Source organism: Siphateles boraxobius, unplaced genomic scaffold (genome assembly GCF_051911475.1).
Source record: "Siphateles boraxobius isolate OS27281-9 unplaced genomic scaffold, OSU_SipBor_1 1, whole genome shotgun sequence".
NCBI lineage: Eukaryota > Metazoa > Chordata > Actinopteri > Cypriniformes > Leuciscidae > Siphateles > Siphateles boraxobius.
In genome coordinates, this window is record NW_027508699.1 from 21,668,870 (window position 1) to 21,692,536 (window position 23,667).

Here is a 23,667-nt window from a genome sequence, read left to right on the forward strand (position 1 = left end):
CCAAACTCTTTATTTATAATAAGTAAAGTATGTTATTCTATTTTAGATGTAGAGGGGAAAATAAACTAGATAGAGACTGTTGAGATCATATTTTAACAGATTAAACATATTTGCTATCTTGTTTCCAATCTAAACGGATTTGTTGATTATAATGGAAGCAATGTTTTGTTTTGTGTTACAGGTTTTAGGTCCGGTTTAAACGCACAGATCTGTTCTAGATTGTTCAAGTTCAAGTTCATTTATTTGTATAGCACATTTAAACAGCCGCTTAGACAGACCAAAGTGCTTTACAGAACACACAAATAAGAAAAGTAAAAACAGCAAAAACAACCCCTAAAACACATAAAAAGCAGCAGAGCTACGAAAAGCCTTATCAGAGATTCAAATATAAAATCGTAGAAAAAAAAGAAAAAAAAAAAAGAAAAAAAAGATCAATAAGCTAAAGAAAACAGGTAGGTTTTTACCAAAGACTTAAAGATAGAAAGGGTGGGGGCCGTTCGGATCTCTAGAGGCAGGGTGTTCCACAGACGAGGCCCTGCCACTGCAAAGGCACGCTCCCCTCTACGCTTAAGTCTGACCCGAGGGACAACCAGCAGAGCCTGGTCGTGTGACCTTAGGCTTCTGGACGGAGTATAGGGATGAATGAGTTTGGATAGATAGGCTGGAGCTAAGTTGTGTAAAGATTTAAAAACAAATAGGAGGATTTTAAAATCTATTCTCTGCCGGACTGGCAGCCAGTGTAACGATTTAAGAATCGGAGAGATATGGTCGTATTTGCGACAGTTAAGGATAAGTCTGGCCGCTGCATTTTGGACCAACTGAAGACGGGCAATTTGAGAAACTGATATCCCACAGTAAAGTGAGTTGCAATAGTCTAGCCGACACGTGATGAAGGCATGAACCGCCATTTCCAAAGTTATCGGAGTAAGAAAGCCTTTGATTTTAGATAATAAGCGAAGTTGGTAGAAACCGGAGCTGATAACAGATGATATGTGTTTGTCAAATTTTAAAGACTGGTCAACAAGAACACCTAGGTTCCGCACTCCTGTAGATTTAAAGGGAGATAAACTCCCCAAGTCTGGGCTTATGTACTGGGACCTTTCACTCGGGCTAAAGACAATGACCTCGGTCTTATCATCATTTAGAGAGAGGAAATTTTGAGCCAGCCATGCCTTTATGCCTAGATTGGGCACTTGTCCAGCACCAGCATGCCGTTGGTGCAAAAAAAGGCACGTGTGACCTTTCCATCCCATTGGAGCCATCCAGGGTATGAGATGCCTAGGACTCCTCAACATCTGATCCCCCACCTGAAGGCCTCGACAGGCAAGAAGGACCAATTATAACCCTCCTCACTCAAACAGGGGGTGATGCTCAAACTCAGTGGTTCCTTTTTTTAGTCTATGGTGTCAGTGGCGCAGGGGAGACGTAACTGCATGTTGGTATGTTCGCATGTCTGAGGAGCGGAAGGGCAGGAGCTGAAGCTTGTGAAGAATGCAGACGTGGTCGAGAGAAACTCTTCAACCGCTCTGAGACTTCCAAGCATGTGGAGAGACTAGTGGGGGAGGGATGCTGCCTGTCTTCTCCCCCTGGAGGCTGAACTCCAATCTGAGAACTAACTATTGTTTTACGTACCTTCATCTAGAGCGCCGTGATTATTTCTCTCTTGCAGGAAACGTTACTACACTTCACCTATCAATGGTTCATCTTTCAAGTATGTATCCATCTGAATGTTCTCTGATTTGTTTTGTTTTTCAGGTGCGGTGTAGAGAACTTGTAATGGTCATGCTGTTTGGCTGCTTTGCTGATTAAAAGGGCCCTTGATAGCCAGATGAGACATTTGTGGAACAATCAGGACAAAAGGATTCTTAACACTTTACCTATTGTCACTTCCATTGTGAGTATCAGAGAAATGCAGCCATTAGCTCTTTTTGAAAATTGAATCATAAACAAAGTTCAATGTTCAGTTGTCTGTCCGTCTTTAACAACAAAGACCAATCTCTATATTTTTTTTGTTAACAAAGTGCCAACACGACATTAAATGGTATGCTGGGGGTACATCTTAAAGATGAATTGCATAATTTCTGTAATTTTGCTAGTGCAAAAATAATGACAGGTCTGCTAAATTGTCCCACTCTCAAACTCACAGCATTGGTTGAGTCACTGTGTTGCTTTGATGGGCTGTTCGGAATGCTCAATAAATAATACTTATTGTAAACAGAGTATAAATATTAGATGAAAAACTTAGAAATAGTAACCTTGGCAGTTGGCACCTTACTAAAATAAGTTTAAGTACTAATATTACTAAAACTATAATGGAAATAAAAATAATAAATAAAAAACTTACACTAAAATTAGAATGAAAATATAAATAATACTAATATAATACTGTTCATTCATTAGCATTTGGATGTAAATATGATTTCATGACATTTGTAATAGTTGTCCAACTCCTCACAACTAACTCAGTGGTCACCTCCTAATAACTCATTCTGAGAATTTTTTTAATTAAATTTAGTAAATGAAATTAGATTATTTAGATTGTTTTATTGAAGAAAATAATCAACATTTATTAATAAATTATACACTCCATGTCGTTACATAGAAATCCCCCTTTTTCTATCTAGAGGTGCTGTTCTTTTACTTAGCAAAAACTGCTTTCAAATGCGATGTAAGAGCAGCTTCTTTATAGTTTTCTTTGCATATTAAACTGGGAAAGCAGAAAGAGTATTTTAACACCATAAAATAACACTTTAAAAGAAAATACCCCTCCATCATCATTTGGTTCGCTGACATTCACATGAAAAACAAGAGATGTTATTAAGATGCTTTTAAATGATACAGCAGGTACAGCTTCCCTTGTCTTCATACGTGGCTCATAGCCAGATGTATGATAAGGTAATTAACCAGCTCATTTCAGGAACACCTCAGAGGGACTTAAAGCCAGACAATGGCTAATTTACGGGTTAATTATTAAGATGGGGGAAAGGTAAACATCGTAAGAATCAATTTGCCTGCTTCCACTGCACTGGGAGTTCAAATCTGTTCAAAGATGTTTCACAGCAGACAAAACAAAGGAAGGGCTGAGGATGGCTATGGAATAAATGGAGGGTGGGCTCTTCTGTCAGCACAATCACAATTATGACTGCTCAGACCTCAAAATCTTGAAGGTGGTGTCATACGGCCAGGCGAAGCTGTCTAATAAATGATGCTCCTCTGAGAACAGATGTTACAGACCAAGTGCAATACAACTGACAGTCTTACCTCGTAAATAATGCCAAGAGATATCTGTCGCTCCGAGATTATGCTTTTAATCAGACTCTTCCACAGCAGCTGAATGTTAGAAATTATAAACAGCTCTTTCATAGGCCCATTCTCGTGGCATTAAGGTGGTGATAATATTGTCAGAGAAAGGTCTATTGGGGTTCTGTCTGTTTGATGATGCAGAGGCTGGCCACCTCGAGAGAAACCCATTTTTGTCATCTACATGTCTTGGAATTGTGATTATAATCACATTGCAGTATGTGAAAATAACCTGTTTAAGATAATTAATGGGTGAGTCTTCTGTGTGACTGGCACTCTGAGCATAAATAACCTGGAGATATTCGTAAAAACCATGGCAACAGAGAGGTAATTGCTAGACTTTATCGTCTCTGAGATTTGATTGGAAGAAAAGAGCGAAAAAATTAGTCCTTGCTCACAGTTAAACCTCCATTAATTGTATGCATTGTGCGCATTCAATTGTCACAAAAGACAGTCTTAGTTTCTCAAAGGCCCTTTCTTACGGTCAGAATGAGGGCAATTAGCCTTAAGGCTTGTGAAATGTTTTCTTCTTACAAAAAAAAAGTCAGATTTGACCAAGTGCGCCAGGGCAGTGATGTCAAGTGCCAGCTTTTAAAGCAGTTTGAATGAAAGTTTTATTCTCTATTGATTCAAATCTCTTTCTGGAACCACAATTTCAAAACATTTGTCTTTTTTAAATTGTCGGTCAGAATGCTAAGACAACCCCTTACCACATAACATGCTGTTATTTGATGTCTTATAGTTTCAAACTCATGAATAAAACAAATATTTATATACTGTGTATATATATATTTAAATTGATAATTAAAAAACAATTTAAAATCTAGCTGGGAAACTGTTCTTTGATTTGTTCTTCTTTGTATTCACGAAACAGAGTTGAACTTGCTCGTAAATTTAGCGGTTTCAACGAGACTTGAATTCATTAGACCCATTCATGAGTTCACAACTGTCTCCGTCTTTGAATCAAGAGGGGCAGTGTTGAGGAAAGTTAATTTTAAAATTAATACATTGCAGTATTGCGTTCCTCCTTATTAAAAGTAACTAATTGTGTTACTTTTTCTCACTTGGGCTGAGATTTCTTGTTTGGCAAATGTAAAGGCCCTTTCATACTAAATGGTCAGTTGAATTCGATAATCGAAGGTCAGCAGCAAAGACATTGGTTGATAAAGTGAGATTAAACGCATACAAAGTATATTTGTATTATTTAACATAGTTAATTATGCAGGTTTGTGTAATATTCTGAGTTTGCCTTTCACTGTTTTTATTCATTTTTACAGAAAACTAAATCTATTATTAAGCAAGTGAGTCAGATGAGTAAATGCATGCTTACATATAGTCTAAAACTACAACAACCATCATGTTTACACTCTCGTTGCTTCATAAAATTGAGGTTAAACGTTTATGAGCACATTATGGGATTGTCTGACAGCAAAGGATAATACATCGTAAATTTAGGGTTAAATATTATGTTCTTAATCACAATTTGTATAGGTACTTGTATGTCTGATCTAGAAGTATATTTATAATCTACATTTCTTTTCTCTGCCATGCACCCAGGATTGATAACTGACCCGCTGCAATGCATTATGGGATTTCCTTCTCTAAGGACGTCAGGTCCTTCTCTCGCTGGAGCATACAATGAGATTCTGTCAAGCTAACTCCTCTGTAAAGCATGTCCTCGCTCAACCACACAACAACAGGTTTGAATCATGGAACACAGCGAGACGCTGGAATCTTGTGATTAATAAAGATATCATTCAAGCCAGCATTCTCTTAGCTCTGTACAGGCGAAGAAGAATTCTTGGCATGTGAGCGAGTGGGAACGCTCGGTGTGAGTTAGCGCAAGGTAGACGTGGAGAATGCCAAGTGAATGTCACCATGTTGGAGGAATGGTGACCAGAAGCACAGAGAACGAGATCACCCAGATACTGCTCATTCCTGCTCCGATGCTGTGCACACGGGGCTATGTCGTCCTCCTTTGTCATGCAGCAGTCTGTGCATACAGTCATGAGCTACTCAAACAGCTTGTGTGATTGCCACCCATCACAAAAAAGCTAATATTCTGGATTATGTGGAGGAGAGGGGCCGTTTTGAGGGCCTGTAGTGCCCCACCTCTCTATGGGGGACAGTGGAGGGCTTTGTTCCCCTCTCATGCCTTGCATTCCCCATGTAGCCAGGCCTATGTGCAATGCAGAGTTCATAGAGTGGGGACAGGAGCCTTTTCTCTTCTGCTAAATCCAGCCCCAGGCACACCCATTTAACACAAAATGAACCTACGGTTCCGGGATCCCTATAATTAAATAAGAACAGCCTGAGACAATGAGAGCGGAGTGGGATGCTGTAAGGTGCTGGATGGATGTTTGGGTGGGGATTAATATACGCCTGGCAGCAGGAGGAACCAATATTGTATAAGATGCTTTTGGCTTAGTGAGTATGACAGAGAATCACATGAATTTATGGGTTACTCTGAGAAATAGCTGCTTATGGGTTTGTTGTATTTGCAAATGTTCGGTTCCCTACATATCAATTAATTTACAGTAAGGCATACCAAAAATATGAAGTTGCTTCATTGTGTAATATACACAGTTAAGGATACAGGAGAAAATTCCCACTTGGACAAAAAAGCTCTTAAATGGCATTGTTGTGGAAACTCATTTTTCGAACCTTGTATGTATGAGAAAAATGGATTATCAAAAAGAAACAATGTAGGGTGGGACTTGGCTCTGTGAATTGGTTGTTGATTGGATTTTGAGATGTGGTTACATCGATGTGGTTTAAATGAATAAAATGATTGGAGAAGGCCTGCATAGTGCGTTCATCACCAGAGAGTTTGTTGTTTAGACTGGAAGATCTATTTATTACATTTTGATTAAAAAAGTATTTAAAAAAAAAAGAAAGAAACTTATATGGATGAATCATTCACATTGAGATTATAACATCCATTTAGAAAATAGATAGGTTGAATTTTCGTTTCATGCGGACTTTAAAAGAAGCCAGCTATAATTAGCTTGGGAAAGATTAGCTAAATAACTGCTAACTACAGCATTTTGTAATGTGGCTACACAGATTTGACGTACATGGCTTTTTACTCGCTTGTGCTGTCAAATAGGGCTCTGGTTGCCGTTCTGTGATTGGCTGGTTCTTTTTCGCTGAGAGAAGAGTGGGGAGTCGCCCCCAGGCCGCTGTTGTTACCTCCTTCCAAAAGAATTGGAGCAGACATTTCAGGGCTGGCTGTGCTGCAAGCTCCCAGTAGAGGATTTGTTTAATGGAAATTTGGTGTAGGCAACATCCCCCAGAGGGACACTGAGCTGTAACAAATCACAAGGACGTGCGCAGAAATATGACATTTTACCCGCCACTGGCATCACTAATCATTAACACCATGATGTACTAGTGTACACACACACACACACACACACATGCACTGCCGAAAACAGCCTGTGAGTCCGCACACCTGCTCTCGCCTCCATTTTGTGTTGTCCATTAACGTGCAAGCTAAGGCCCTGACTAGTTTATCAAAATGCTTGAGGCATTGATGATCAATCTGAACAATTTGATGCTGAGATGCTGTTTATCACATCAATATACAATAATATACAAAACAGATGTACACTCAGTGGCTTTGTTCCGACACCTCGCTGACGACATAAAAGCATCCTAACTGAAATGGGTCCATGTAACTGGCTAATTTGGCTGCTCTCAACATAGACAGCATCTCAAGTTATGTTTTATTTCAATAGAAGAAACACAAGCAGAACAATACAATACAAAACATAAGTATGCATGCGTGTGAAAATTTGTATAAAAATGTTTATTTAAACAAATTTAATTTAATAAGTCAACTAAATTAAATATTTATTTTTAAAGCAATTTATTGATAATTTTTTACCATTAAATGAATTATAATTATATTTTAATAATTACAATTCTCTTTCTTCAGCTGCAAGATTGCATTATGAGAAGTCGCCTACACTATTAAGAAAAAAATGGTTCTAAACAGTACCAAATTAGGGTTCTTCGGCTTGTAATAATAGCAGAACCCTTTATGGTGCTTAATAGAACCCTTTTCTATAAAGTTCCATAAAGAATCATGCTTTGAAAGTGCTATATAGGACCTTAATGGTGTTATAAGTAACCTTTTCAACAATATTTATTTTCATTAATATTTGTATATTAATATCTTCATATTATTAATGCTATTTTTTATGTTATTTATTAATGTTGTTTTTTAGCCCCTCTATCTGCCTGCCTCTATTTTTGTTTTACATAAAAAACAGCATGTTGTTAGGTACTATTTTTTATATTTGTCTATATTTTGTAGCAATAAATAACAATTGACATTAAACACAATATAGATGTAATGAAGACCAAGTTCCAGTGAAACATCTTCACAATCCTCTATGATGCCTTTGCGTCCTTCATTATGTGTGTATTCTGAGTGGCAGTTTCTCTCTGCAGATGATGAGGTGATGACAGCAACTGCAATACAAAATTGAGTTAGACATTGTGTCTCTTCCATTTGATTATGTAAAAACAATTATGTTAATGAAGAGCTAAATTACCCAAAATGGACAGTATGAGCCCTTTACCATGTTAAAAGGAAAAAGTGATGGTATAGCCTTTGATGTTTTTTTGTGTGTGTATGTTTAGACAAAGTCATCATTTAAAAGAATCAAACAATATGGATCATAAATTCCATATCTCTGTTACATGGTGGAGAAGAGAAATGAGTATCCTTAAGTTAATTGAACAGAGCTGCTCACGCTTACATGTTCTGTTAAACTAAAAAGAGAAAAAGACATGGTTGTTAGGAAATTATTGTTACAATTTTTAAAGTTATATTTTATAGACATTTTAAGAAAGAAATCATTTACCTGTTGAGAATAGGTTGACAGTCTGTGTTGTAACTCATTGTTTAGCTGAGCTCCAGAAAATCAGTAATGAGGAGGCTGACAGTTACAGATTTGAAAAACAAAAAGGTGGGAATAAAGACCAATGAACTCTAACACAAAGGACCATTTCAGCATATAAAGGGTTCTTCAGGATGATACACTGCTAAATATAACTGTTACTATGTGTAAAGAACCTTTAAAGAACCATCTTTTTTTTAGAGTGTACCTTTTGGAACAACCTTTAAATTTTTGAAGCTTTAAAACATTGCCTACGGTGGCAGCTCATAGGTTTTGGAACAGAGCTAATATGTTGCAAGCACCATAAAGCTAATGCAAGGAAGGAGGGGAAGAGATCAGATTAAGCCGAGGGGTGAGGCCCCAACCGCGTTGGATAGTCTGTTGGGGAAGTTAAGGGTGGAGGAGTCAGCTTTGCATAGAGACGGTGGATGGGTAAAAGTGTCTGATGTAGACAGGAATGAGCTCCGACAGCTCCACTAAGGACAGAGGAAGGAGCTTATTTCATGGCTGATTTGTTTTAATATCTGGAGCAACAACAGGAGAGTGTGGGATAGAGGCACAGAGCGAGGGATCCAAGGCAGCGGAGGAGTGCATTTTCAGGGGGGAGCTGTAAAAGGAGAGGAAGAAAGGGAGAGTGTGCGGAACTGAAGAGACAAGATAGGGTACGGAAACAAAGGGGGGAGTACTAAGTGTTGCCAGGTGGCCACGGACAGTGAGAACATGTGGAAGAACTGTGAGAAAGATAAAGAGCAGCAGCATTGAGGAACCCTGCATCTCAATATACAGTTCACACTTACCTCTTACACAGTATGTAAAAAGCGATATCAAATGAGTAGGATGTCCAAATACTATTCATGATATAGTAGATTTGAATTTGTATGCAGCTTTAAGGTGCGGTCATATTTTCCATTGTTCAGTGAATTTTGAGGATGAAATTCAGTCCTTTCAATATTAATTAAACCATGCGATCAGAAATCTATCATTAGGGCGGAAGATTTCCCTTTGCAGATTTCGCAACGGGTTCAAGTTGGTCACATTTTCAGCGCTTTGACCAACAGAAAGCTGCTTGGTTTGAAAGTGACTTTTGTGTGATGTGTGCATCATACATCGCTACACTATTCACAGTAGACAATAGACCTATAGGTAATTTCACTAATATGACCCCAACCATATTCCTCAGTAGGCACGTAGTGGGGAATCGCCAACTACTGGCCTGACATGCATAATACAGCATTTTTAGTATTTTTTGTGATCCATGTGAACAGGGATCATTTTGACAATGTTGTTTGTACACGAAACTTGTCAAAAACCCAAAGGAAATACTTTTTAGTTTGGAAATGGTTTTTAGTTTATTTTTGTCGTACAAGTGTATCCAGGAATAGTTTCCTTTAAAAAATTTAAATTCTGTGATCATTTACAAAAAACTTATTATTGTATTTTATTTATTTATTTATTTTTGTCCATACAACTATTTTAAAGTCAATTGGGTCCAACAACATTATTCAGAATATTGTCTTTTATGTTCCACAGAAGGAGTCATAAGGTTTGGAATGACATTGGGGTGAGTAAATGATGACAGAATTTTTGTTTTTTGGTGCACTTTCCCTTTAACAGTGTCATTGTATAGTAGAAGAGGGAATTGACAAAACATCTGTCATGGACATCAAAAGCCTTGCTTGCCTTTAGTCCGAGGTGTAAGCACATGAGGTTTGACAGTGGCAGTGGCTTTTCCTCTAGAACTTTCAGAGAGGAAGGTAAAGAAGAACCTGAAAGAATCCAGAGCACATACAAGGTGAGAAGCTCATACTTGACTGATAATCTTTCTCATCCAATTTCCAGTGTCTTTTATTTCATATTGAATCTACAGTGTTCACTTTTCTAAATGTGCACTAATTCATTTTTATTTACCACTTCAGAAATAAGTGTGGAACTACTTGAAATTCAAAACTCCCCGTGTGTTTTCTAGCCTCTTATCAGAGTGCATGTTAATCATGCTTCTGTTTCAGTGCACGCATGTCGAAACAGCCCTCAGAACCTTCAGAGCTCTCAGTCCCTGAGCATTGTTCACAGTAAACGACATGAAATTCACTTCGCCTCTCCATCGTTTTGTTTCACAGGAAAGTGAGCCTTTTTAAAGCCATTTGGAGAACGTAAGTGCCCATCTTCCTTTATGCATGGCGGTTTGGAGGTGGGCATAAAGTATGCTGGGGAAAAGCCAAAGTGACATGCTTGTTGCAAAGGAGTACTTGAACATACTCCAAAAACAAAGAGCACTGTCGCACGCCGCAGTCCCATCCCTCTGATTCGAAGGCTGGCTGGTGTCATTGGCTGCAGTGCACATTTATAGTGCTCTTGTCTGTTTGGCAACGGTTCTTTTCCTCCATCGTGACAGCTGGTTGTCATGGCACCTGTTGCGGTGCTCTGTACCAAATTATTGTTGCCGCTGATTGGTGACATCACTGCTTTCATCTTCATGTCAGAAGTGAGGCTGAGTGGAGGAGCAAATGCTTTGAAATCTAAAGCTAGGGAGTCGTTTCTGGAATCCAGCGCTATCAATCTAACCCCATTCTGAATTCAGGGCTCATCCCCTCTCATCATCATTAGTGAAAGCACAGATCTAGAGCAGGACGTGTGTGTGTGTGTGTGTGTGTGTGTGTGTGTGTGTGTGTGTGTGTGTGTGTGTGTGTGTGTGTGTGTGTGTGTGTGTGTGTGTGTGTGTGTGTGTGTGTGTGTGTGTGTGTGTGTGTGTGTGTGTGTGTGTGTGTGTGTGTGTGTGTGTGTGTGTGTGTGTGTGTGTGTGTGTGTCTGCTCTCAGGGGTTCGAACAGGGATGAGAGTCACTACACTGCCAAGAAAAAGGTTGCTTTATTCCAGACTACCTCTCTATTGAGGGCCACGGAAATTATTATCCTCCTTTTCATCACTTTTTTGGGATGTTTTCCATTGCGCAGCATTGCTTTTGGCCTCCGGGTTGTTTTGGAAAGGTTTTAACAGCCGAGTGACATAATTTTCACATTTGACCATGTGATTCTCTTCTGTGTGGGGTAAGATGTGTCACCCCTGTTTCTTTTTAGGAAATATCATGGTCTCATGATCTCTCAAGACTCAAGTCTCACTTAAGCCCTATTCGGACGGGATTAACTTTACTAGGGTAGACGGAGTAATGTATTATACCACGGGATAAGATATCTCAGTAAAACTAGCAGAAATGGGAGGGGTAACTCGATTTGCGCATCGCCGTCCCCCTTCTTTTGTCATGTGCGTATTACGTTACTTCCTGATATCACGTGGGCAAACAGATCTAACCTATATATATATATATAACATATATATATATATATATATATATATATATATATATATATATATATAACATATATATATATATATATTATATATATATATAACAGTTATGTCCGGTCAAACGATGTATTAATTAACTTCAGATTGGATTGTGTTGGTAATAGGCACTTACCTAACGTTAAAAGATGCTTCGTGCCTCTAACAAGTGCTTTCAATCTTTCTGATCTCAATGGTATGTGGAAAACAATTGAGTTTTGCCACAGACTTGTCCCAGCGTCTAGAACGCAACTGAATGGTTTTTCAAGCAGAAAACTACTTTTAAATAGGAAATGACAATTTTTACGTACATATTTACAGCGGGTCTATTCACACGGGATTAGTATTACCTGAGGTCATTTTTCCGGACCTTATTACTGAAGGTAAAAGTCTACATAATCTTTACTGACATTGCCCGTAATGATTACTGAGATGGCACATTCGGACGGGACTAAAAAGCTCTGGTAATTATTACTTTACCCCACCTCTCCATGTTAAACTAGTCCCTTCTGAATAGGGCTTTAGGCTCAAGTGCTCTAAAAAGGCATAAGTAAACCAATATCCATCAAAAAGGGCTCTTCAAAATAATGGATGTTAACTATAATTAAAGCCTAAAAAAAGTCAAAGCTTACTTCTGGAAATAAGTTGGTCAAAACCATAGACTGTAAAAAAAGATGGACGACGCCCCTTCGCTCTCTTCCATTGCCGAGAAGTGAAGCTGCCATTTTCCCGATATGGCGCTGACATCTTGGGACTTGAGTCTGCGCAGTTGCGATTTCGGGACCAGACCTGCGCAGTAGTGAGCAGGAAGTAAAGCCACGAAATCAACGCCCCGCCTCACTCTCGCTGAATCAATCGCAAACTCACGCCCCTGCACATTTTTTAGTGGCCTGTCTGCTCCGTCCTGCTCCAATTTTGATGTCTGCTGACTGCAGTACCTAACGTAAATACAACTACTAACCACATAGTCATATTTAAAAAGTAGCACATTAATCTATCCTATAGTATAGGATTAATGTGTTAATATAGGACCTATACTGTAAAATACGAGTAGCCCACTCATATTACTGCAATTAAACAACTATCACAATTTGGTGGACAGCGTAATCAACTTCATATTTACCTCATGTAATCTGTTTTAGCTAGGTTAGCATCCTATAATTTATTAATTTATTTTGCATGCGCAAAAAACTCAAATATTAAATATTAAAACAAATTGATCGGACATGCCAGATCGGTTAGCACATTCTACTGCAGAACAACCCATTATGTCGGTGTGAAATAATTAATTATAGAAATTTAGATATTAAATTTAAAGCTCCAAAGTCCGTTGGTGCTTCAGTGACTACTTCGCTCAGAGAAACTGTCAATCACAGCTGTCAAATTATGACGCCACAGTGCCGTTTTTATAGCATCAAATAACTACCTAAAAACAAACTTATTTAAAAAACAAACACTTGAAATTACATCAGCGTGATTAAAAACTACAGTAAATGACAGAAACTATCTTTGGAAAAAAATTATGTGAAGTGTAATTTAAATGTTTAGTTGGACTCACGTCCCGTTGAATAACATGGGGAGGCGGGGTTTATGACCTATACTAGGACCAGTCACTGGGGGGCGATCGAGACGTTTTGGCTTCGCTTTTCAGGGCTTGTGCGGCACGCTTGGGCAAAACACACAAGATAGTACCTCCAATGGGCTGTAGATGGCAATATTGGGTATTCTGTTCTTTTGTAACAGAAATAAACTGCTGCAGAAAATGTTAGGTGCCATACAAAAACAAAATGTAATGTATAATTGCATAAGAACTCATTACAAATGTATTGGAGTAAAGAGTACGACTTATTTAAAAAATGCAAAGTAGAGAGTAAAAGTTGTTAGTGTCCTTGATACTCAGTCAAACTACAAAGTACAAAGTTCGAGCACTTGCGCGTACTGAGGACTGAAGCGCCTTTCAGACAGAACGCGGAATGCGCGGCGCTGCGCTATGAAACCCATTCATTTCAAGGACGTCCAAAGATACATAACAGCTACAAGTGTATGCACTATGCAAATACTATATACAGGATTCACCCTATTATACTTTATCGACACAAATTGATAAGTCAAACCGCAAACAGCCAATCCACAAATAGTCTATAAATAGGCTGTCTTTGAGTTCCCTTGAACAAGGGTTAAATTACTTGTCAGACTACAGAAGAATACCATAATTCCTCCGTTCAATTAGGCCTAAGACATCGAGAGTCACGCAGACCTATAACAACCCAGCCACAACACATAATTGGGAATAACATGCCTTACCTTAACACAGAATGGATTTCAAGGACTTTGCGCGCAGATCAATGGCCTCCAACTTTTATATTGAGTTAACATGTACTAAACATGATTGGAATTTGCACCGCAGAGCCATCACACCTTGATGCTCATGATAAGAATAGCATGTATAGTTATCTTTATTGAAGTGAATTAGGTTTAATGAATGATATTTTTGCTCCACGATGATCACATTACACAAAACTGAAATTGCACGTCAAAATAAAACATTGTCAATAAAAAAATTACAAAAATTGAGACCCCCCGAAATTTCACGTATCACTTTTTCAGGGGAGCCCATGTCTTATTAAGAGGAGCCGAGCTCCCCCTAGCTCCCCCGTAGTTCGCACCCTGCATGCACGGGTAGGCGCTTACCAGAAAACTTATCGGACCCATTTGAATTCTACACAGAATGCTATATTTTAAAGCGATATGGGGGAGATTAGGAGGAGAAATGGTTAGAGATTAGGAGAAAACTGCGGCTTTAACAAGCTCAACGGCTCTGGCCGAGCTATGATATAAACGTATTTGCTATTTAAAAAAAGGGGCGGGGCTGCTCGACATGTGCCACCCTGTTTTCCGCTTTCAGTAGAAATTACGTCAACACATTGAATAATGCTGCATGATTCAAGGCACTTCAGTGGGCCTTTAAGTACAGTAACTAATTACATTTACTCAAATACTTTACACCACTGCAGTTAATCAACTAGTTTGTTTCAGTGGTCATATAGTGTGACAAATACATTTTTGAAAAGTACAAACATTCCAATACAGTTTGTCAAATGCTGTTTAAACTAAGTGTGGTTACTTTAATCATACGACAATACACAACGGTTTAAATTGAGCACCCATTTTAGCTTTAAAGCTAACAATTAATATTTGGCCTATTTACTTACATAAATTCAAAACACTAATGGAAGCAACTTTTAGAATCAACTACAGAAGAATGTCACAGTGCAGGATATTAAAATACATTTTTTCTTATAGTTCTTTAGTAGGTGTGCTAAAAAATTGCCAGTCTAAAAATCAGACTTTGTAGATAGTCTTTGAAGAAACAGATATTTTTGTATAAATTAAAATTCTATATCTTCTAGTGTCATCTTTTAAGACAATAGACCCCAAATAATATACCACATTATATATTTTTTTATTATTGTTTATTATTTAACTAATTATTATTTATTTAATTAGTATTTCATAGTATTTCCCATATTTCTTAAAATTGCAAGCTGATATCCAGACAGTTGATAATAAATAATAAAAGACACCTTAAATGTTCAGCTAGTAATACTTCAGCAAATAAACACCTGTGTGACTCATCAAAACGGTATAAAAGGTGAAATAAGTATTTTCGAAGGGCAAATGCGTATGTGTGCACACTTTGTGTCACACTCTGGACAGCTCTCTCTAAACTCAGTGTCTGAGCTGCTCCAGTTAGCTAATGGTCCCTGCAATGTGTTCCCTCAGTGGTGCCATTACTCTGCATTCCACATGGCTGGCGCACTAATAAACAAACTGTGAAATGCATTAAATTCCGCAGAGAAATTTGCAGGGACAAAAAGTACGTATCTTTTCAGAGGTATTTAGATTTCTTTTATTGTGACTTTCTAACCGAGAGGTTTTTTAATTGTCCGTGATTGGAAACGCAGTGAGCCCAATCATTTCTCCTCTGCTTTGTAAACAGATCTGTTAAAATCTCTTGAAAAGCGTGAAATGACTGCACCGTGGGTAACCTCCTGTAAATGAGCCTGTGCTCTCTATCTTCTGGTTGGAGGCTTGGCTCCTCTGTCCACACATCCCTCTGTTTATTGTTGGAGCAGATCTCCATTTGTCAGTCTGGCACTTGGTTTACCCTTACACTATAAGAGGCCTGAGGGGGGAAAGGCAGAGAACAGGTCATGAACAGTGTGTGATAAAACAGCTGTGCCTTGCCTTTGCTAGTATCACAATCAGTCTAAAGTCTGCTATACAGCCTTGATCATATACAGAGAGACACTGTCCATGTGTAGATGGACAATGCATCTCCCATGAAGAATCTACTCCTGGACAGTTTTTGGAGGTTAACCTAGCAAAGCTATAGCTATACCTATAGCTTATGGTGCAAATAATGCTCCATTTCAAAGAAATTATGAATATATATTCACTACTATTCATAAGTTTACGGTTGGTTCATGTTTTTGAAAAAAAAGTCTCTTATGATCACCACTGCTGTATTTATTTGATAAAAAATACAGTAAAATAAAACGTTAATATCACAAAATATTAAGTTATTCATTTTAAAATAACTGTTCACTATTATATATTAAATATTTTTCAAATGTAATGTATTCCTGTGATGGCAAAGCTGAATTTTCACTTTCATTACTCCAGTTTTCAGTGTCACATGATCCTTCAGATATCATTCTAATATTATATGAAAAAAAAGTGTAACATTATTTATTTACTTTCACTTTTGATCAGTTTAATGTTGAATAAAAGTATACATTTCTTTTTTTTTATTCTTACTATAAAAATTATATATTAATATATATATATATTCCTCACTGATTTGGGAAAAAGGTAAGCGCCACCTGAATTTTATATCAGACAAGTGATAAACTACCTAACAAGGATTAATTGGACCAATTCAATCATATCTGTCCTTCTTTGTATTCTCTCTCTGCAGTGATTCAAATCTTGCACCACACTTTATCCCTCCCTCATATAGCATCCAATGAGGAGTGGCTTTATGAAGATAATTAAATTCCACAAATGAATTACCTATTTTTCTTTCCTCCCTCAATTAAAGAGATGAGTCCATATTCCACCCTGCAGCCTTCCAGCATGAGAGTGTGTATCTGGAAGAGAGCTGAGCGGTCTTGGCAGGATGCTGAGAAAGAAGACATCGGTTATTCTGGAAGCCATCTTGCAAAAGTCCGCAGTGAAGAAAAGAGATGACAAATGGACCAGCTACACAGAGTCAAGGCACTTCCTTTTAGGTCGCAACAGCAGGACTAATGCGCATTTGTAAGTGTATATGTGTGTGCATGTTTAATGGTGTTCTGGAACGAAGGCTTATGAAAGATGTGTGCTCACATCTCTAATTAGAAAGACTGATGAGGGCTGACACCTTGCCTGCCTCATGTTATCTGTCATTAGTGAGAGTGCACCAGATTATGTGGGCCATGACCTATGTGATGGTGAATTACCTTTCCACCATTCTTGCTGCTTCTCTCTTCCAGTGCTCTCCAAATATCTGAGCCTAATATAGCCTAAACCAACTAAGCTCACACGTAAGACCCAGACAGAACAAGACAACCACACCACTATATAATGTATCTCTCAATTATACTCCAATGATAATTGCTTTGGAGCATATCCCTGGTGCTTCCCCTAGTGTAAAACTGATACTTTGGCCGATATGGTGCAGACCATCTGGTGGTTCCTCTAGCAGACAATGGTCTCGTGATATGGGGGTTGATGGAGAGCATTTGGCTGTGCTCAGGGTATCAGCTTTTAATGCAGTGGTCCAGAACACTATGCTCAGTCGAAAGGACAGGATGGGATGGAGTGCTTCGGTGGCCTGCAAACGCTCAATGCCATTAGAGAGGGAGGAGGGTAGCAGGCAGTGAAAGGGGCGGATGGAGACTCTTATGAATAGTGCATGATTTATGATCTTTAATTTACTGCACTTTCAGAGAGCATGATGTTAAGTGGGCCGGTGCTATTGCAGGTATAGTGAGATACCAGACCGCGACAACGAATGCTGGATGGAGCTGGTGTTTTTATGTTGACATTTCTACAGGACCAGGTGTGGGGGAATAAGCAGCTTGGCAGGTGCCTGTATTCGAAACTGTTGTTTGAGAGGGAATCCTTAAAGAACTGGAGACAGCAGGAAAGTAATTTAACATAATTTCACAGCTTAATTGTGTTTACAAAGAACACCTTTAGCTTGTCATGCTGTTGGAGAGAATGAAAGGCTAGTTGTGTTGCCTACTGGCTCTTAAGTGACAATAAGCTGACAGTGATTTTTGAAAGGATTTTTAAGAAATGAGGGTTTTGTAACTTTGCCAGTAAAGGATTGCAAATGGAGGACTTGAAAACAGAAGGAGCTTGTTCACACTTAACAAACTTACCGTCATAAAGAGGTAAAAAACAAAAAAAAAACTGTTCATTCCCTGAAAGAATGGACCTTTTTCTCAGTGGTTGTGTGAAATACCCATAATTTGAAAACCATGTAAAAAAAAAAAAAAAAAAATATATATATATATATATATATATATATATATATATATATAGGGGTATGTATGTATATAATATATACATATGTCTGTATTCTTTCAACAATGTGCCATTTTAAGTAATGCAATTTAAGTAACAGGATGCAGAATTGCAATTTAAATTTGATTGTAAGGAAGAAATAAACTGAAATTCAAAGAAATTGATAAAATTCATAAAATTTTTGGCTTCATAAAGTCTTATTTGAAAGTTTTGAAAAAATATTAAAATGTTGTATAAGCAGGGTGAGGCCTCACTGAAAAGACAGCAGAGAGCTGGAGTTATGAACACAGAAAGGTTCAACAATGGCTGCAAAAGAAGTACAAAAATGAGTTCAGAGATTGCACATCCTTTCAGTGACCCATGACAATTTCTTGTAAAGATAGTGGCTGGTTATTTTAAACCACATACTTCAACAGACAAAAAAAAAGTCTTTAAATGAGAACACAATAAAGGATACGGAAAAAAATCACATGGTTTTTGGTCATAATGCAGCAGACAGCTGTGCATATACTGTATGAATAAAGAACAATATCAATAAAATTTACATGATGCTCTTGATGAAATTTAAATTAAAAAGTAATAAATTCCTCCATAAATTAGGCCCCAGAAACAATACCTATTTATCCATCCATCTATTTTCCCAACTTTGTCCTATGTAGGGATGCAGGGGAGAGTCAGCTGAGAAACACAGACAGGAACAATAAACTTGTGTTGGTGATGTGAGGAGGAGAATTAAGTTAGGCAGACAAATCAAAAGAATAAAGACAATGCCTGTCTCCAGCGCATGTCAATGTTGTTGTAAGTTCACTTTCATAATATATCTGCATTGTATAGACAACTGGTATCCATAGAGACACGTTTCACGGATCAGGGTGACATTCCAAAGTAATATCTAATCTTCAGCACCCTGATCTCATTGTTATTCATCTAAAGATTTGCCCTTTTGGTGGTATTTATTCTATTGTGGATTTTGACTTATTTGAACATGCAAATGAGGTTTAATGTAGACCTGGGGCATCTGCTGTGCTCAAACACACACATCACGGTTATCGGGATGAGCACCCACCTCCCCATAGCCTATCGCAGTAGTCACATAAGCCTCTTGGACTGCGTGGAGGCGTGCAAGGCCTAAAGGCCTGCTGTGCGTAAAATCACCCCTAACACCATTAGAAACATCCTAGCAATCACACTACATGGGCGTGAGACAGACAACAGTGCTTTCTGTCCGTGGCGTTTTGAAGCTATTCAGACTATTTTGTGGAGAGGCTCATTTAGGAGACTGGCCATTTCCATTGACTGTTTCCCGTCTCAAAAGAAGCTTGATTAGAGAGTGAGACAGACTGTACAGCTCACATGAATGGGATTGGTATAAGAAAATAAGATTTAGCAGAACCGATTAAAGAGAAAATAGTAATAAATTGTCACCATTCGGGCTCATTTTCATAAGTAGCTGGAGTGTAAAAAGATAAATTGTACTTAAATTAAAGTGTCAACATTTTACTCAATTAAAAGGAAAAGTGGTAACACTTTACAATAAGGTTCATTAGTTAACATTAGTAAATGTATTAACTAACAATGGGCAATACATTTGTTACAGTATTTATTAATCTTTGTTAATGTTAGCTAATAAAAATACAGCTGTTCATTGTTTGTTCATTTTAGTTCACAGTGCATTAACTATTAAAAAATACAGTATTAGTAAATGTTGAAGTTAAAATTAACTAAGATTAATAAATGCTGTGGAAGTATTGTTCATTCTTAGCTCATGTTAACTAAGGTAGTTAACTAATGAACCTTATTGTAAAGTGTTTCCGGAAAAAAATATTCAGTAAAAGTAAACATAATTCCTAGTATTTTTCCTTTCATTTTTATAACTGACAATTTTATTCTGTTGATTGCCATGTTTCTTCAGTAAGAAATAAAAACAAATGCTATTATTTGTTGAGGAAATCACTATACTAATGAAATGTAAATTTGATTGAAAATGTTACTTTTTCCAGCTTTGCAGGCAATATTTTCAATTTCAATTGGCTTTAATACAGCATAAATGTAAACAATATAAAATAAAATAAAAATCTCTTAATTAAATTTTTTTATTGACTTTATAATACATTAAATTACATATCGGTCTTTATATTTCAGGAAGTCCCATGGAAGCCAATCTTCAAAACTGGGGGTCCTTGGAATCAAAAATATTCATAACCATCTGCTTTACTCACCAGATAAACTACAACCAATACTGTCTGAGTCTTCAACAATGGTTATAACAAACATAAAATGCATTGCTTTGGGTCAGAGACTCTATGTTGAGGTGACTAAAGAGACGTTTCATACCTTTGTTTTTGAAAGAAGTCTCTTGGGCTCACATGCTGCATTTATTTGATCTGAATACAGTAAAAAGCAGTAATATTGTGAAATATTATTACAATTTAAAATAACTGTTTTCTTTCATAATATATTTTAAAATAGAATTTATTCCTGCGATTCACATAATATAACCTTGCACTCCAGTTATATCAGATGCAATGCACATGATTATCTTTTCTTGAAATGTAATGACCAGCATAACTGTGCTAATTACTTTCCATTTGCTTTTCTGTTTTATCTCAGGTTGCCCATTCCGAGGTAGTTGGCAAGTACGTCAGCTCCAGTTTGGATCCAGCCTATTCTGAAGACTTCAGATAACCCAACACCTGTGAGATGACTATATAAGAGATGCCTCCAGCCCTTGTGAGGACTTCAGATGATGCAAACTCAACATGCACCAATGCAAAATGTTCTGTATATTCTAATCATTATGATCACAACTTTTAATTATTACTTAAATTAGCTAATTGTTTCTGCCTAAAATTAATACATGATGTTAGCTCACTGTGTGATTTGTATGTACATTTCTGAAATACATTACTTAGACACAGTCACCTCTGATAACAGATCAATTAACTTTTGCACAGTTAACCCTGCATTAATGTGCCAAACATATGCTGTGTCAGAATGTTACTGCTATGCTTAGCAACCAACAACCAATTGCATGCCTCATATTCACGTGCTTTGGACAGTCACATAAACGTATGTTTTAGCGTTTCAGGGGAAAAATGTCAAATGGCGACAGAAAACCCGACAATTGGAGTGTAAGAGACCATTTCATTCTTACCTTCATAGTCTGAAATATATAGTTAGCTATATATAATATGAAGATGCGCTATGCTAGAGCCTTTTTGAAAACATAATCTAGTGTGCCATTTGTCCAATCATTGACACAGACACCGCAAATATGTAACTAAGAAATTAACCCATGGTTTAGAAATATACAGTGTGAAACGCCAGTTTATGAATACCCAGGATTAATTGTTAACCCAGGTAAATTATGAGCAATGTGAAACATGAATCAATATAACCCAGCATTCCATTTACCCGGGGTTTAGTATGACCCAGGGTTAACGATTTCAAGTGTGAAAAGCCCTATTGTTTCCTTAGACAGTATTTAGTTCAACAGCCCTTAAGTACAAATTCCCCAAAATAATACTTGAGTAATTGTTCTTCGTTAGTATACTCAAGTGCCTTACACACCCCTGACTGAAGGATTCCTGTGGACTGGTGAATGGGGACGACACAAAGGCCTTCGACCCTGCTTTTTCCTGCAGCTGCATGCTCAGCTCAGCTCAGTCCCAAAGGACATATCAGTGCCTCCACAGTAAACACTCCTACTATTTGTCCTGGGCCCTCTCATGAGACCAGCTCCATCCTGCACCCTTAAATAGCTTTAGGCCGCAACAAAGAGTAAGGACTGGGGGAGGAAGAAGGTGAATGAGGGAGAGAGAGGGCATGGCACAGAGGAGGAAAAAGGGTGAGGATGTGTGAAGAGGGGCTAAGAGCTTCTGTCACTTCTGGTGTGAACACAGAAGAACCGGCCGGTGACGGGGGGTCGGGTGGACGAGGACAGAATGGGTCATAAATTTAGCTCCTGTGAGGCAGAGTGAGGGAGTACATAGACAAAGAGGCATAAAGGAGGTGAAGCTGGCACACTTGTGGGAGGAAGCCGCCATGCTAAAATAATAGCGGTTATGCCCGGGCCCAATACACAAACACCTAATTGACACCAATGTCTCAATCATCACACTGTCAGCACAACAAATGCTCAGTCTGACCTGACCCTGACAGGCATCTTATCAGCCCAATCAAACAGACCAAATGAGAGACTGAAAACCTCTCACCACGGGCAACAAAGAGGCTGGGCTATATATGTTTTGCATGCCAAACTACATGCTGTCTTCTCTATTGTGTGAGGACAACGCTTTGTGAAGAGATCAGCATGCCTTCAAGACATTAGCTGAGCCACACTCTGTGAGACAAAAGGCTTAGGTAATTCTCTTTTTTCTCACATGGGTGACTTGGGCTCTTCTCTTCCCCTCTAAAGTCTGACTCCATTTAATGAACGCTGCAAAGAGTGATGACAAGAAAGGCCTGGGGGAGGGGGTCGACGTTCTGCAGTGGAGATAAAAATCAGGCCCTACAGGTGGAGCTGAGTTCTCTATCAACACCACCATTGTTTCCCTCTGCAACCGCCACACGGTAAAGAGCCGCAACCTGCCCTGATCCTGCTGACATCATCGCGTACGGAAACCTTCCGATACTTACACAAACTTTGCTTGTTTGGTTTGGTTATGCTGGAAATGACTGACTCGAACCGTCTCAACCATTAACCCTAGAGGCTTCTTTGCATTCTTAGACACTGTGTCAGGCTGAGCAACACCCCTCTTGAGTTCGCCAAGTCCAAACAGCCTAGAGGAAGCACCGGTGTGAAATGAATGAAAAGGTGCACTGTTATGAAAAAAAATCTTGTTAAATTAAATTAAATGAAGAAACTACATTTTTTATTTAAAATGTAATCATGTGTGGTGTTTTGAGAATGTCCTTTTACTGTTTTTCACTGTAAATTAAATGGTAATTCAAATTTGTGAAAAACATACATTTGACATTATTTTACAGTAAATTTACATATTGTCCTTTTGACAGTTTTTATTTACCATATATGGTTTGATAATTTAAAGTTAAACAATTAACAGTTTTTTGTGGGAGCAATGGAATTCTGTACAGAAACAGACAGGAAACATTTAAGAGGTATTACTTGAGAATTAATATTTTTTTATGCTGCTATATTTAGCGATACACAATCTTTTTGTATACTCTCACATGACGGAAGACTGACAGATGTGTTGAAGCCATTGAATTGGGCCTGAAAATAGATGGACAGGAGGCCGCCGATGGTTCGAAAGGATGCAAGACCTTTTATTGTATTGTTGTTATTCCCTGAGAGATTTCCTTTGATAGGGTTTTTTCCACTCTCTTGTACCCCATCAATCTTTTTCCAATTACCTGTCTTGTCTCCCCCAAATCTCTCACAATTGTTGCCTTGGAAACTGGTAGCGTCCATCGCCATTATATTTCAGTCCATTGTTCGATTTGGGTTGATGTGACAACATTCCCCCAGATGAATGATCCTGAAAAAAAAAAACATGGTGCGATCAGGTTGGGAAGCACTT

The 23,667-nt window shown here is 38.1% G+C and overlaps 1 long non-coding RNA gene across 1 annotated transcript; it reads left to right on the forward strand.

Annotated features, from left to right (window-relative positions):
- Positions 1-1,186: 1,186 nt before the first annotated feature.
- Positions 1,187-23,010, forward strand: LOC143737384 (uncharacterized). The gene is made up of 4 exons (XR_013203649.1): positions 1,187-1,323; positions 1,756-1,894; positions 16,653-16,870; positions 20,735-23,010. It is a non-coding gene; the product is annotated as an uncharacterized LOC143737384 (long non-coding RNA).
- Positions 23,011-23,667: the final 657 nt, after the last annotated feature.